We start from the raw sequence: 17,158 nt of genomic DNA, 5'->3' as shown, positions 1-17,158 counted from the left end.
AGATAAAGAGCTTCTAAGACAGGCAGGAACTGAAAGAATATGTGACCTCCAAACCAGCTCTGCAAGAAATTTTAAGGGGGACTCTTAAAATTCCCCTTTAAGACGAAGTTCAATGGAACAATCCACAAAAACAAGGACTGAATAGATATCATGATGATACTAAACTCATATCTGTCAATAGTAACTCTGAACATGAACAGGATTAATGACCCCATCAAAAGGCGCAGGGTTTCAGACTGGATAAATAAGCAGGACCATCTATTTGCTGTCTACAAGAGACTCATTTTAGACAGAAGGACACCTACAGCCTGAAAATAAAAGGTTGGAGAACCATTTACCATTCAAATGGTCCTCAAAAGAAAGCAGGGGTAGCCATCCTTAAATCAGATAAACTAAAATTTACCCCAAAGACTGTAGTGAGAGTTGAAGAGGGACACTATATCATACTTAAAGGATCTATCCAACAAGAGGACTTAACAATCCTCAATATATATGCCCCGAATGTGGGAGCTCCCAAATATTTAAACCAATTAATAACCAAAGTGAAGAAATACTTAGATAATGATACACTTATACTTGGTGACTTCAATCTAGCTCTTTCTATACTAGATAGGTCTTCTAAGCACAGTATATCCAAAGAAACGAGAGCTTTAAATGATACACTGGACCAGATGGATTTCACAGATATCTACAGAACTTTACATCCAAACTCAACTGAATACACATTTTTCTCAAGTGCACGTGGAACTTTCTCCAGAATAGACCATATACTGGGTCACAAATTGGGTCTGAAACGATACCAAAAGATTGGGATTGTCCCCTGCATATTCTCAAAGCATAATGCCTTGAAATTAGAACTAAATCACAACAAGAATTTTGGAAGGACCTCAACACGTGGAGGTTAAGGACCATCCTGCTAAAAGATGAAAGGGTCAACCAGGAAATTAAGGAAGAATTAAAAAGATTCATGGAAACTAATGAGAATGAAGATACAACCGTTCAAAATCTTTGGGATGCAGCAATAGCAGTCCTGAGGGGGAAATACATTGCAATACAAGCATCCATCCAAAAACTGGAAAGAACTCAAATACAAAAGCTAACCTTACACCTAAAGGAGCTAGAGAAAAAAGAGCAAATAGATCCTACACCCAGCAGAAGAAGAGAGTTAATTAAGATTCGAGCAGAACTCAAAGAAATCGAGACCAGAAGAACTGTGGAACAGATCAACAGAACCAGGAATTGGTTCTTTGAAAGAATTAATAAGATAGATAAACCATTAGCCAGCCTTATGAAAAAGAAGAGAGAAAAGACTCGAATTAATAAAATCATGAATGAGAAAGGAGAGATCATTACCAACACCAAGGAAATACAAACGATTTTAAAAACATATTATGAACTGCTATATGCCAATAAATTAGGCAGTCTAGAAGAAACAGACGCATTCCTGGAAAGCTACAAACTACCAAAACTGGAACAGGAAGGAATAGAAAACCTGAACAGGCCAATAACCAGGGAGGAAATTGAAGCAGTCATCAAAAACCTCCCAAGACACAAAATTCCAGGGCCCGATGGCTTCCCAGGGGAATTCTATCAAACACTTGAAGAAGAAACCATACCTATTCTCCTAAAGCTGTTTGGAAAGATAGAAAGAGATGGAGTACTTCCAAATTCGTTCTATAAGGCCAGGATCACCTTAATTCCAAAACCAGACAAAGACCCCGCAACAAAGGAGAATTACAGACCAATATCCCTGATGAAGACGGATGCAAAATTTCTCAACAAGATACTAGCCAATAGGATCCAAGAGTACATTAAGAAAATTATTCACCATGACCAAGTAGGATTTATCCCCAGGACACAAGGCATGTCAACACTCATAAAACAATCAATGTGATTCATCATATCAGCAAGAGAAAATCCAAGAACCATATGATCCTCTCATTAGATGCAGAGAGAGCATTTGAAAAAATACAGCATCCATTCCTGATCAAAACTCTTCAGAGTGTAGGGATAGAGGGAACATTCCTCAACATCTTAAAAGCCATCTACAAAAAGCCCACAGCAAATATCATTCTCAATGGGGAAGCACTGGGAGCCTTTCCCCTAAGATCAGGAACACACCAGGGATGTCCACTCTCACCACTGCTATTCAACATAGTACTGGAAGTCCTAGCCTCAGCAATCAGACAACAAAAAGACATTAAAGGCATTCAAATTGGCAAAGAAGTCAAACTCTCCCTCTTTGCCAATGACATGATACTCTACATAGAAAACCCAAAAGCCTCCACTCCAAGATTGCTAGAACTCATACAGCAATTTGGCAGCGTGGCAGGATACAAAATCAATGCCCATAAATCAATGGCATTTCTATACACTAACAATGAGACTGAAGAAAGAGAAATTAAGGAGTCAATCCCATTTACAATTGCACCAAAAGCATAAGATACCTAAGAATAAACCTAACCAAGAGGTAAAGGTCTATACCCTAAAACCCAAAAGTCTCCACCCCAAGATTGCTAGAACTCATACAGCAATTCGGTAGCGTGGCAGGATACAAAATCAATGCCCAGAAGTCAGTGGCATTTCTATACACTAACAATGAGACTGAAGAAAGAGAAATTAAGGAGTCAATCCCATTTACAATTGCACCCAAAAGCATAAGATACCTAGGAATAAACCTAACCAAAGATGTAAAGGATCTATACCCTCAAAACTATAGAACACTTCTGAAAGAAATTGAGGAAGACACAAAGAGATGGAAAAATATTCCATGCTCATGGATTGGCAGAATTAATATTGTGAAAATGTCAGTGTTACCCATGGCAATATACACGTTTAATGCAATCCCTATCAAAATACCATGGACTTTCTTCAGAGAGTTAGAACAAATTATTTTAAGATTTATGTGGAATCAGAAAAGACCCCGAATAGCCAGGGGAATTTTAAAAAAGAAAACCATATCTGGGGGCATCACAATGCAGATTTCAGGGTGTACTACAAAGCTGTGGTCATCAAGACGTGTGGTACTGGCACAAAAACAGACACATAGATCAATGGAACAGAATAGAGAACCCAGAAGTGGACCCTGAACTTTATGGTCAACTAATATTCGATAAAGGAGGAAAGACTATCCATTGGAAGAAAGACAGTCTCTTCAATAAATGGTGCTGGGAAAATTGGACATCCACATGCAGAAGAATGAAACTAGACCACCCCCTTTCACCATACACAAAGATAAACTCAAAATGGATGAAAGATCTAAATGTGAGACAAGATTCCATCAAAATCCTAGAGGAGAACACAGGCAACACCCTTTTTGAACTTAGCCACAGTAACTTCTTGCAAGATACATCCAGGAAGGCAAAAGAAACAAAAGCAAAAATGAACTATTGGGACTGCATCAAGATAAGAAGCTTTTGTACAGCAGAGATACAGTCAACAAAACTAAAAGACACCCCAGCACCATTTATTGAAGAGACTGTCTTTTTTTCCAGTGGGTAGTCTTTCCTGCTTTGTTGAATATTAGTTGACCATAAAGTTGAGGGTCCACTTCTGGATTGCCTATTCTGTCCCATTGATCTATGTGTCTGTTTTTGTGCCACACTCAGACTGTTCTGATGACTACAGCTTTGTAGTACAACCTGAAATCTGGCATTGTGATGCTCGCAGATATGGTTTCTTTCTTAATATTCCCCTCGCTATTCGGGGTCTTTTCTGATACCACACAAATCTTAAGATGATATTTTCCAACTCTCTGAAGAATCTCCATGGTATTTTGATAGGGTTTGCACTAAATGTGTCAATTTCCCTGGGTAAGATTGACATGTTCAGCATATTAATTCTTCCAATCCATGAGCATGGAATTTTTTCCATCTCTTTGTGTCTTCCTCAATTTCTTTCAGAAGTGTTCTGTTTAGGGTATAGATCCTTTACCTCTTTGGTTAGGTTTATTTCTCGGTATCTTATGCTTTTGGGTGCAATTGTAAATGGGATTGACTCCTTAATTTCTCTTTCTTCAGTCTCATTGTTAGTGTAGAGTAATTCCACTGATTTCTGGGCATTGATTTTGTATCCTGCCACACTGCCGAATTGCCTTATGAGTTCTAGAAATCTTGGGGTGGAGTCTTTTGGGTTTTCTATGTACAGTATCATGTCATCTGTGAAGAGGGAGACTTTGAGTTCTTCTTTGCCGCTACGAATGCCTTTTATTTCTTTTTGTTGCCTGATTGCTGAGGCTAAGATTTCTAGTACAATGTTGAACAGCAGTGGTGAGAGTGGACAGCACTGTCTTGTTCCTGATCTTCGGGGAAAGGCTCAAACTGTTTCCCCATTGAGAACGATATTTGCGGTGGGCTTTTCATAGATGGCTTTTAAGATACTGAGGAATGTTCCCTCTATCCCTACACTCTGAAGAGTTTTGAATAGGAATGGATGCTGTATTTTGTCTAATGCTTTCTCTGCATTTATTGAGTGGATCATACGGTTCTTCTTTTTTCTCTTGTTGATATGATCTATCACATTGATTACTTTACAAGTGTTGAACCAGCCTTGCATCCCAGGAATAAATCCCACTTTGTCATGGTTAATAATCTTCATAATGTATTGTTGAATCCTCTTGTCTAGTATCTTGTTGAGAATTTTTGCATCTGTGTTCATCAGGGATTTTGTATATAATTCTCCTTTTTGGTAGGGTCTTGTCTGGTTTTGGAATTAAGGTGATGCTGGCCTCATAGAATGAGTTTGGAAGTACTCCATCTCCTTCTATCTTTCCGAACAGGTTTAGTAGAACAGGTATGGTTTCTTCTTTAAACGTTTGATAGAATTCCCCAGGGAAGCCGTCTGGCCCTGGACTTTTGTGTCTTGGAAGGTTTTTGATGACTGCTTCAATTTCCTTCCTGGTTATTGGCCTGTTCAGGTTTTCTATTCCTTCCTGTTCCAGTTTTGGTAGTTTGTGGTTTTCCAGAAATGTGTCCACTTCTTCTAGATTGCCTAATTTATTGGCACATAGCTGCTCATAATAAGGTTTTAAAATAGTTTGTATTTCTTTGGTATTGGTGGTGATCTCCCCTTTCTAACTCATGATTTTATTAATTTGCGTCTTTTCTCTCTTCTTTTTATTTTTTTGAAAGATTTATTTATTTATTTATTTATTTATTTATTTATTTATTTATGAGAAACACACACACACACACAGAGGGGCAGAGACACAGACAGAAGGAGAATCAGGCTCCATGCAGGGAGCCCGATGGGGGACTCGATCCCAGGTCTCCAGGATCACACCCTGGGCAGAAGGAGGTGCTACACCGCTGAGTCACCTAGGCTGCCCAAGCTTCCAACTCTTGATTTCACTTCAGGTCATGATCTCAGGATAGTGGGATTGAACACCATGTTGGGATCCATGCTCAGCATGGAATCAATTTTATATTCTCTCTCTTCTCTCTCTACCCTTCCCCACACTTTTGTGATCTCTCTCTCTCTTTCTTAAATAAATAAATAAATAAATAAATAAATAAATAAATAAATAAAATCCTAAAAAAATAATAATTGTTTGTAAAAGTAAAACATGTATTTAAACTTATTAGCATTTAATATAATGCAGACATACAATTTTTTTGTGTTTAGAATTGTCATCATTAAATATAATGTAGACTTTTTTTCCTGGTCCAGATTTAGTAGTCAAACAAGATTGTTATTTGTGCTAGATTTTTAAGACTATAAAACTATAATTCCAACATAATACCAACATTTACAATACAAATAATTTTTTGGTGGATATCAAGCACAGTAGAAAGATGTTAAAAAAGAAAAATAATATATTTAATTTTTTTGGCTTTTGCTTCTGAGATTTTGATAGTTGCTTAATTTTCCAGAGAAATATAAATTAGGATGATGGCTACATTTTTTATTTAGCTTATGAAATTTTTTATGATTAATACTAATATAATTGATAAGCACAAGTGAGATAAATATGTTAGATACAGTTTAGAAATAAAATTTTCAGCAACTATGTTTTCTGATCCTGGTAAAATGGTAAACTAGGAAGATTAAAAGCTCACCGCCTCCCACAGATAAACCTGGATAACTGCCACATCCATACAGCCAATCCAAAAAATGACCCAAAGCCTGGGAACAGACTCTCCACAGTTAATCAGAGAGAAGACTACTTGGAAAAATGATAGGAAGGGCAGAGTCCCAGTCAGGAACCACACTAATCTGGAGACTAACCACAAATGGAAGGACTCCACAAAAAATAAAAAGGCAACACAAGGCACCCCAGAGCAAGGGGGCCTGCGGTGGGAAGAAGAGTCCCCACAACATTTAAATGAAAAAAACAGAAGTGCTTAATTTCATGTGTTTTTACACGTAGAGATTAACACTGGGAACTTTAAAGATCAGCACGTTTGAATTTTGGAGAGCTGGAGGGCAATAGGAAACTGAGTCCCCAAACTTAAAGAGCCAGATTAATAAAGAACTCATCCAAGATACAGCATAAAGCAACAGCTTGAAAAGTGCCTGGGGTATGAATAAACATGTATTTACTAATCTCAGAACATGCTGTAGAGAAGCAGCAATATTTAAGAGACTTCTCTAAAAATGAAAAAACTGATGGTTGCCATTTTATTCCCCCCTCAGCCTAGGTATTTGGACAGCACTATGAACAAGGACAGTCTCCACAGCTTGCTAACACCAGGCACCTCTGTTCTCTTATGAACTCATGCCATCCATCCTAACTCACTTGGCAAAATCCCACCGCAGCAGTACCTGACTCATCTCATTCTTTAGGCAGTCTCAACAGTTACCAGCACCACTCCAAAGTGAGTCTTGCCCTGGGGAGAGGAAAAGATAACCACACACATGAGTTTGATTGCAACCCCAACAGTGGGCTGGGACTAGACACCTGATTTACCTACCATCACTGCACAGCAACCAAAACCCCATAGGGGGAAACACAAGGATAAATCAGATTAGTTTGGGGTGACTGCAATCCCAAGAGATAGACTAGGAGCAGACATTTGCTCTGACAGCAGTCCCCATTCAATAATAAAAGCCTCTTAGAGGATAATGAAGGGAAAGTGCCCTGCAGTTTGGTGTAACCATAGTCTTGGCAAAGAAATGAAGGGCGTGCATCTAGTCTGACCCAATTGCAAGACCAAGGTGGTCCCAGACTGGCTCCTTAGCAACACAGGGAACAAACTCTGCCCACAACAGGCAAAGAGAACCATTGCAGCTGACTGAACTTAAGGCAAATGTGGCTCAACCACAATAGTAGGAATCATGCAAGACACATAGGAGACATCCCTGAAGCACTTGGTTCTGGTAAACAGGGGAAATTTCACTACAAAGCACTATAACACCTCTCCTTAATAACGTCACTACTTTCAAGATCAGGAAATACAGATGACTTTCCTAATACATAGAAACAAGCGCATATGGTTAAACAAAATGAGGATACAAAGGGATTTGTCCCAAATGACAGAACAGGAAAAAAAATCACAGCAATAGAATGAAATGAAACAGAGGAAAGAAATATACCTGATAGAAAATTAAATTTAATGGTAATAAAAATGTTTACTTCACTAGAGAAAAGAGAATAGACTCTCAGTCAGACATTCAACAAAGAAAAGTGGTCCATGGAATGTAGAAACTGTGGAGAGCTGATCTGTGGGAGAAAAGAGCCATGGGTGCTGTTGAGAGGAGAGAGCTGAGGACAGAGAGAGCAGCAAGAGTGGAGAAAGAGGAAAAAGTATGGGAAAAAAAGTCAAAACTCGTGTGGGAAACTACATATGAAAACTATTCCCCAAAACCATTTTCAGGAAAAAGTATAGTTTAATTTTCTATAAACAGTGGATATTATATATTCTGAAATTTCAGAGGAATCGGACATTGCCAGATTCACCCCCCAGGGGAATTGATCGGTGCGCTGATAAGAGAGCAGATTTTAACCCCAGCAGCAGCAGCCTGAAGATCACCAGGGTCACACAGGGAGCAGCAGTTCCCCAGCTTGTAGTGCATTTCGTAGAGGTGATACAGCCTCTCTGTGGATAAGGGACCCTGCCAGTGCCATCATGCAACTTAATTAACAGTATAGGAGCAAAAATGCTTCTGAGGGCAGCAATCCCTGGAACCACCTGTGTGTTGTTTCTGAGACAAGCCAGCAATGGCCACAACACAGGGAGAACCTCCCCCCAGAGAATCAGTACAGATCATGCTGTGGGGATCTTCATAGTGTGGGGTTCTGAAAAACAATCCTGCCTAAGACAAAATACAGAAGTGCTCTGCTGTTTGGCAGGCAGACAGCTCAGACACAAGGTGAAGGCAGGGATCTGACAGAAACCAGGGACACAGGAGGGGTCATTGTTCATGCATCTGTAGGGTATGCTAAAGATGGATGGTCTGCATTTCCTGCTGTGGAGTCTAGAGAACCAAGTGAAGCCATTTGCTCCCTGCACCCACCAGCTTGAACCACCTCAGTGAGCAAAACAGCACCATCAGTTGGAGAACAAGCCGGCCCCACACCCTGCAGACAGATTTCCACAAGGGAAATTCCATCTGGAAATCAGAGCAACAGGCTCAGCAACCAAAAGACCAACACAAACCCCTCACCCACACCAAGTCTACTGATCATAGAATACTGCAATGCTTTAGCTCTAGGAGAAACAGGATCTAGTGTCCTTTGGGTGTTTTTTGTTTGTTTGTTTGTTTTGTTTTGTTTTGTTTTTGCTTGCTTGCTTTTTTCTCTTTTTTTTCTTTTTGTCTTTGTTGTTGTTTGGTTAGTTTGTTTGGTTTGAGATAGGGAAAAAGCGATTTTTAATTTTTTAAATTTTTAACTTTATATATTTTTTAATTTCTAATTTTTCTTTTCTTTTTCTTCTCTTTTTTCTATTATTTTTCTATCAACCTTCTCATAACAATCAGACCAAAATACACCTAAAGCTAACCTCTTTCATTTATTTTATTTAATTTTTTAACTTTTTAAATTTTTGTTTTATTTTGTTCCCCCTCTTCAAAGTGACAAGATGGAGGAGTTCACCACAAAAGAAAGAACAAGATATGACAGCCAGAGATTTAATCAATGCAATGTAAGTAAGATGTCTGAACAAGAATTTAAAACAATTATAAGGATATTAGTTGGCTTTAAAAAGTATAGAAGACACTAGAGAATCTGTTACTACAGAGAAAGGAAGTAAAATCTAGTCAAGTCTAAATTAAAAATGCTACAAATAGGATGCAAACATGAGTAGATGCCATAAAAATGAGGATGGATGAAGCAAAGGAGGACTCAGTGATATAGAAGATAAATTATGGAAAATGCTGAAGCTGAAAAGAAGAGGAAAGGTAATGGATCATGAGGTAGACATAAGGAAGTCAGCAAATTATCAAAGCAGAATAATATTTGCATCATAGGAGTCCCATAAGAGTAAGAAAGAGAAAAGGAGACAGAGGTTTATTCAAGCAAATTATAATTGAAATTTTCCCTAATTGGACAAAGGACACAGACATCAAAATCCAAGAAGCACAGAGAATTCCGATTAAACGAAAGTTGATCTTCATCAAGGTGTATAATACTCAAAATCACAAAATACACAAAGAAAGAATTGTGAGAGGTAAGGTAAAAAAAATGTCATTTACCAGTAAGGTAAAAAAAAAAAGTCATTAAGCTACAAGGGAAGACAGATCAAGTTCATAGCAGTGCTGCCCATAGAGACTTGGCAGGACAGAAGTGAGGGGCAGGATATGTTCAAAGTGCTTAATGGGAAAAATATGCATCCAAGAGTACTTTATCCACAAAGGCTGTCATTCAGAATATAGGCAGAAAGAAATGGTTTCCTGGATAAGCCAAAACTAAAGGAACTTGTGAACAATAAACCAGCCCTGCAAGAAATGTCAAAGGGGACTCCTAAGGGGCAAAAAAAGACCAAAAGCAACAAAGATTAGAAAACAAGAGAAAATCGATAGAAAAACCAATTTCATGGGTAAAACAATGATAATAAATTAATCTCTTTAAATAATCACTCTGAATGAAAAGTACTAAGTGCTCTAATCCAAAGATATAGGTATCAAAATGAATAATAAAAAAACAAGATCCATCTATAAACTGCCTACAAAGACTCATTTTAGATCTAAATACACCTGCTGATTGAAAGTGAGGGGAAAACATTTATCATACTGATGGATATAAAAGAAAACCTAGGTAGCCACACTTAAATCAGACAAATTAGATTTTATTTATTTTTATTTTATTTATTTATTTTTTTTAAAAGACACATTTATTTAGCCTCATGATCAGACTATTACATTTAGCAATCAACAGCATGGGTGCAAAAAAAAATCTACATTAAAACCCTTTGTTGGAATGCTTTACACTTTCCACAGAACAGAAACTAAAATAACCTGTTATACAATTAGTCACAAATACAGTCCTCGAGTTTTTTGCCCATACACATGAGTATTGTCTAAAACATGTCTTCTTTGTAGCAGCTAGGCCCTGCCACCACTGTGCTTGGCTGAGTTCACAAATCTGTTGTAACCTGTAGCTTCCCTGTCACTTCTCTGGCTCTCCTCTCCTGCTAAGCTTTGTTTCCCGTCAGTAATTAAAACCTGCCACTGCCATAGCTGCTGCTGCTGGAACCGCCATAGCCACCTTGGTTTCGTGGTTTGGCAAAGTATTGGCCTCCACCACCATAGGGGACAGAGCTTCTGCCTCCAAAATTTCCTCCTTTCATGGGTCCAAAATTTGAGGATTGATTGTTGTAATTGCCAAAATCGTTATAGCTTCCGCCACCTCCAAAGTTGCTTCCGTCATTACCAAATCCGTTCTAGCCATCCCCACTGCCACCGTATCCACCACCACCTCGACTGCCACCGAAGCCACCTCGACCACTGAAGTTCCCTCCACGACCAAAGTTGTCATTCCCACCAAAACCACCTCCATGACCAGCACCAAAGTTTCCAGAACCACTTCGGCCTCTTTGGCTGGAGGAAGCACTGGCCATCTCTTGCTTCGATAGGGCTTTCCTTACTTCACAGTTGTGGCCATTCACAGTGTGGTATTTTTGAATGACAATCTTGTCTACAGAGTCGTGGTCATCAAAGGTCACAAAAGCGAAACCTCTCTTTTTTTTTTTTTTTTTTTTTTTTTTTCTTTTCATTTATTTATGATAGTCACAGAGAGAGAGAGAGAGAGAGAGGCAAAGACACAGGCAGAGGGAGAAGCAGGCTCCATGCACCGGGAGCCGGATGTGGGATTCGATCCTGGGTCTCCAGGATCACGCCCTGGGCCAAAGACAGGCGCTAAACCGCTGCGCCACCCTGGGATCCCCGAAACCTCTCTTCTTGCCACTGCCTCGGTCAGTCATGATCTCAATCACTTCAATTTTCCCGTACTGTTCAAAATAATCTCTTAGATGATGTTCTTCGGTGTCTTCTTTAATGCCACCGACAAAAATCTTTTTCACAGTTAAGTGGGCACCGGGTCTTTGAGAATCTTCTGGGGAGACAGCCCTCTTTGGTTCCACGACTCTCCCTTCCACCTTGTGCGGCCCAGCGTTCGTGGCCGCGTCCACCTCCTCGACGGGGGCCTACGTGACCAACCCAAAGCCTCTGGAGCGCTTGGTGTTGGGGTCCCTCATTACCACACAGTCCGGAAGCGTCCCCCATTGCTCAAAATGGCTCCTCAGACTCTCATCGGTCGTTTCGAAGCTCAAACCTCCGATGAAGAGCTTCCGCAGCTGCTCGGGCTCTTTGGGAGACTCTGACTTAGACATGACGGCGGTGGAGGGGAGACTTTAACGATGCTTACTCGGCGGCGTCCAGGGGCAGAAAGCCAAATTAGATTTTAAACCAAAGATTGTAACAACAGATAAAGGTCGCTATATCATAATGAAGGGGTTGATCCATCAAGAAGATCTTACAATTGTAAATATTTATGCCCCCAACATGGGATCATATATATATATATATATGAGAATTATATATATATATATGAATTCATATATATATATGAATTAATAATAAACATAAGCCCATCGTTAATAATAAAATAATAGAAATACAAGTAGGAGACTTTAACATCCTAATTACAGCAATGAGCAGATAATCTAAGCAGAAAATCAACAAGGAACCAAGGGCTTTCGATGACACACTGGACAGATGGTCTTCACAGATATATCTAGAACATTTCCTTCCAAAGAAAAAGAATGCACACTCTTTTCAAGTGTACATGGGACATTCATTAGAATAGATTACATACAAGGTTACAAAATAGGCCTCAATTTTTTTATACAGATGTCATTTTCTCTCCTTTCCCTTTATTTCACTCAGCATAATACCCTCCAGTTCAACCCACATCGAAGCAAAAGGTATTTGTTGTTTCTAATGGCTAATATTCCATTGTATACGTACACCACATCTTCTTTATCCATTCATCTTTCAATGGATACCGAGGCTCCTTCCACAGTTTGGCTATTGTGGACATTGCTGCTAGAAACATCGGGGTGCAGGTGTCCCCGCGTTTCATTGCATCTGTATCTTTGTGGTAAATCCCCAGCAGTGCAATTGCTGGGTCATAGGGTAGCTCTATTTTTAACTCTTTGAGGACTCTCCGCACAGTTTTCCAGAGTGGCTGCACCAGTTCCCACCAACAGTGCAAGAGGGATCCCTTTTCTCCACATCTTCTCCAACATTCTTGTTTCCTGTCTTGTGAATTTTCCTCATTCTCACTGGTGTGAGGTGGTATCTCATGGTGGTTTTGATTTGTATTTTCCTGATGGCCAGTGATGCGAAGCATTTTCTCATGTGCTTGTTGGCCATGTCTATGTCTTCCTCTGTGAAGTTTCTGTTCCTGTCTTTTACCCATTACATGATTGGACTGTTTCTTTGCTGTTGAGCTTATAAGTTCTTTATAGATCTTGGATACTAGCCCTTTATCTTATATTTCATTTGCAAATATCTTCTGCAATTCTGTAGGTTGTCTTAGTTTTCTTGACGGTTTCTTTTGCTGTGCAGAAGCTTTTTATCTTGATGAAGCCCAATAATTCATTTTTGCTTTTGTATCTCTTGCCTTCATGGATATATCTGCAAGAAGTTGCTGTGGCCAATTCAAAAAGGATGTTGCCTGTGTTCTGCTCTAGGATTTTGATGGAATTTTGTCTCACATTCAGATCTTTTATCCATTTTGATTTTATCTTTCTGTATGGTGTAATAGAATGCTCTAGTTTCATTCTTCTGCACGTGGCTGTCCAATTTTCCCAGCACCATTTATTGAAGACACTGTCCTTTTTCCAGTGGATAGTCTTTACTGCTTTGTCAAACATTCGTTGACCATAAAGTTGATGGCCCATTTCTGGATTCTCTATTCTGTTCCATTGATCTATGTGTCTGTTCTTGTGCCAGTACTACAGTGTCTTGATAATCACAGTTTTGTAGTGTAACTTGAAAGCCAGCATTGTGATGGCCCCAGCTCTGGTTTTCTTTTTAAACATTCCCCTGGCTATTCGGGGTCTTTTCTGATTCCACACAAATCTTAAGACGATTTGTTCCAACTCTCTGAAGAAAGTTCATGGTATTTTGATAAGGATTGCATTAAATGTGTCAATTTCCCTGGGTGACATTGACATTTTTACAATGTTAATTCTTCCAATCCATGAGCATGGACTATTTTTCCATCTATTTGTGTCTCCCTCATTTTCTTTCAGAAGTGTTCTGCAGTTTTTAGGGTATAGATCCTTTACCTCTTTGGTTAGGTTTATTCCTAGGTATCTTATGCTTTTGGGTGCAATTATAAATGGTATCGACTCCCTAATTTCTCTGTCTTTAGTCTCATTGTTAATGTAGAGAAATGCCACTGACTTCGGGGCATTGATCCTGCCACACTGCCGAATTGCTGTATGAGCTCTAGCAATCTTGGGGTGAAGTCTTTTGGATTTTCTAAGTACAGTATAATGGCATCTGCGAAGAGGGAGAGTTAGACTTTTTATTTGCCAATTTGAATGTTTTTTATTTCTTTTTGTTGCCTGATTGATGAAGCTAGGACTTCTAGTACTATGTTGAATAGCAGTGGTGATAGTGGACATCCCTGTCTTGTTCCTGATCTTAGGGGAAAGGCTCCTAATGTTTCCCTATTGAGAATGATATTTTCTGTGGGCTTTTCGTAGATGGCTTTTAAGATGCTGAGGAATGTTCCCACTATCCCTACACTCTGAAGAAAATGAGTGAAAATATCAGTGAGGTTGACAAAACATGAGAGATACCTAACTCTGGGAAATGAACAAGTAAGGGAAAGGGAGGTGGGCATGGGGTTGGGGTGATTGGGTGATGGGCACTGAGGAGGACACATGGCAGGAAGAGGACAGGGTGTTATGCTAAATGTTGGCAAATTGAACTTCAATTAAAAAATTTTTAAAAAATAAATATTCTACATCATAACATACATATTTTCAGACCAAAATGATATTAAACTTGAAGTCAACCACAAGAAAAAAATTGGAAGTACCAAAAATACAGGGAGCTTAAATACCATTCTTTTTTTTCTGTTCTTTTCTTTTTTAAGATTTTATTTATTTATTCACTTAAATATCATTCTAATGAACAGGGATTAAGTAAACCAGAAAATTAAAGAAGAAATTATTAAAAATACATGGAAACAAATGAAAGTGAAAGCACAACCGTCCAAAACAATTGAGCAAAGGGAGTCCTAAAATGGAATTATATTACAATATAGGCCTATCTAATAAAGCAGGAAAAGTATCAAATACACATCCTAACCATACACATTAAGGTATCTAGAACAGTAACAAATAAAGCCAAAAGCCAGCAGAAGAAGAGAAATAATAAAGATTAGAGCATAAATAAATGACAGAAACTAATAAACAATTTTTAAGAAGTAGAATAGACTAACAGAAACAAGGAATCAAAGCCATTTATAATTGCACCAAAACCAGTAATAAACCTAGGAATAAATCTAACTTAAGAGGTAAAAAAAAAAAAAATCTGCATTCAGAAAACTATGAAACACTTATGAAAGAAATTAAAGAGAAGGGCAGCCCCAGTGGCTCAGTGGTTTAGTACCTCCTTCAGCCCAGGGTGTAATCGAGTGACCTGGGATCGAGTCCCACATTAGGCTCCATGCATGGAGGCTGCTTCTCCCTCTGCCTGTGTCTCTGCCTCTCTCTCTCTCTCTCTCTCTGGGTCTCATGAATAAATAAATAAAATCTTAAAAAGAAAGAAAGGAAGAAATTGAAGAGGATACAAAGAAATGGGAAAATGTCCCATGCTCAAAAATTGGAAGGAAAACATTATTAAAATGTCTATACTACCTAAAGCAATCTACAGTTTAATGAAATACTTATCAAAATATCATGAGCAAATTACACAGAGTTAGAACAAACAATCCTAAAATTTTTATGGAACCACAAAAGATTACAAATAGCCAAAGCAATCTTGAAAAGAAAAAAGAAAACTGGAAGCATCAAGGTCCTGATTTCAAGCTATATTACAAAGCTGTAGTAATCAAAATAGACTGATTCTAGCATAAAAACAGACACTAGATCGATGGAACAGAGGAGAAAACCAATAAATGGACCCTCAACTCTTTTGTCAACTAATCTTCAACAAAGCAGGAAAGAATATCCAACAGATAAAAGACAGATCTTCAGCAAATTGTGTTGGGAAAACTGGACACCAACATACAGAAGGATGAAAGTGAACCAATTTCTCACACTATAACAAAAATAAATTCAAAATGTATGAAAGACCTAAAGGTGAGACAGGAATCCATCAAATCCTAGAGGAGAACACCGGAGGCAACCTCTTTGACCTTGGCTGTAGCAACGTATTGCTAGACATGTCTCCAAAGACAAGGAAAATAGAAACGAAAATGAACTATTGGAACTTCATCAAAATAAAATCTTCTGCACAGTAAAGGAAACAATCAACAAAACTAAAAGACAATCTACAGAATGGGAGAAGGTTTTTTTTATAAATTTATTTTTTACTGGTGTTCAATTTGCCAACATATAGAATAACACCCAGTGCTCATCCCATCAAGTGCCCACCTCGGTGCCCGTCACCCAGTCACCCCCACACCCCCCCACCTCCCCTTCCACCACCCCTAGTTCGTTTTCCAGAGTTAGGAGTCTTTCATGTTCTGTCTCCCTTTCTGATATTTCCCACTCATTTTTTCTCCTTTCCCCTTTATTCCCTTTCACAATTTTTTATATTCCCCAAATGAATGAGACCATATAATGTTTGTGCTTCTCCGATTGACTTATTTCACTCAGCATAATACCCTCCAGTTCCATCCACGTCAAAGCAAATGGTGGGTATTCGTCCTTTCTAATGGCTGAGTAATATTCCATTGTATACATAAACCACATCTTCTTTATCCATTCATCCTTTGATGGACACCGAGGCTCCTTCCACAGTTTGGCTATTGTGGACATTGCTGCTAGAAACATCGGGGTGCAGGTGTCCCGGCATTTCATTGCATCTGTATCTTTGGGGTAAATCCCCAACAGTGCAATTGCTGGATCGTAGGGCAGGTCTATTTTTAACTCTTTGAGGAACCTCCACACAGTTTTCCGGAGTGGCTGCACCAGTTCACATTCCCACCAACAGTGTAAGAGGGTTCCCTTTCCTTCACATCCTCTCCAACATATGTAGTTTCCTGCTTTGTTAATTTTCCCCATTCTCACTGGTGTGAGGTGGTATCTCATTGTGGTTTTCATTTGTATTTCCCTGATGGCAAGTGATGCGGAGCATGATCTTTGAAAATTTCTTATCAAATAAAAGGCTAGTATCCAAAATCTATAATGAACTTATGAAGCACAACAAGAACAACAACAACAACAAACAAAAATAATGGTCAAGAAATGGGCAGAAGACATGAAGAGACATTTCTTCAAAGAAGACTTTCTTTCTTTTTTAAGATTTATTTATTTAGTATATTTTTTATTGGAGTTCGATTTGCCAACATATAGTATAACACCCAGTGCTCTTCCTGTCAAGTGCCCCCTTCAGTGCCCATCACCCAGTCACCCTATCCCCCCCACCCACACCCCTTTCCACTACCCCGTGTTCCTTTCTCACAGTTAGGAGTCTCTCATGTTCTGTCACCCACTCTGATATTTCAAACTAATTTTCTCTTCTTTCCCCTTTCACT

The 17,158-nt window shown here is 38.9% G+C and overlaps 1 pseudogene; it reads right to left on the bottom strand.

Moving 5' to 3' along the window:
- Nucleotides 1-10,685: 10,685 nt before the first annotated feature.
- On the bottom strand, nt 10,686-11,822 carry LOC111095357 (annotated as a pseudogene).
- Nucleotides 11,823-17,158: the final 5,336 nt, after the last annotated feature.

Source organism: Canis lupus, chromosome 3, assembly GCF_011100685.1.
Source record: "Canis lupus familiaris isolate Mischka breed German Shepherd chromosome 3, alternate assembly UU_Cfam_GSD_1.0, whole genome shotgun sequence".
Taxonomy (NCBI): domain Eukaryota; kingdom Metazoa; phylum Chordata; class Mammalia; order Carnivora; family Canidae; genus Canis; species Canis lupus.
The sequence above is the reverse complement of the archived record's forward strand: the minus strand, read 5'-3'. Positions and strand labels throughout refer to the sequence as shown.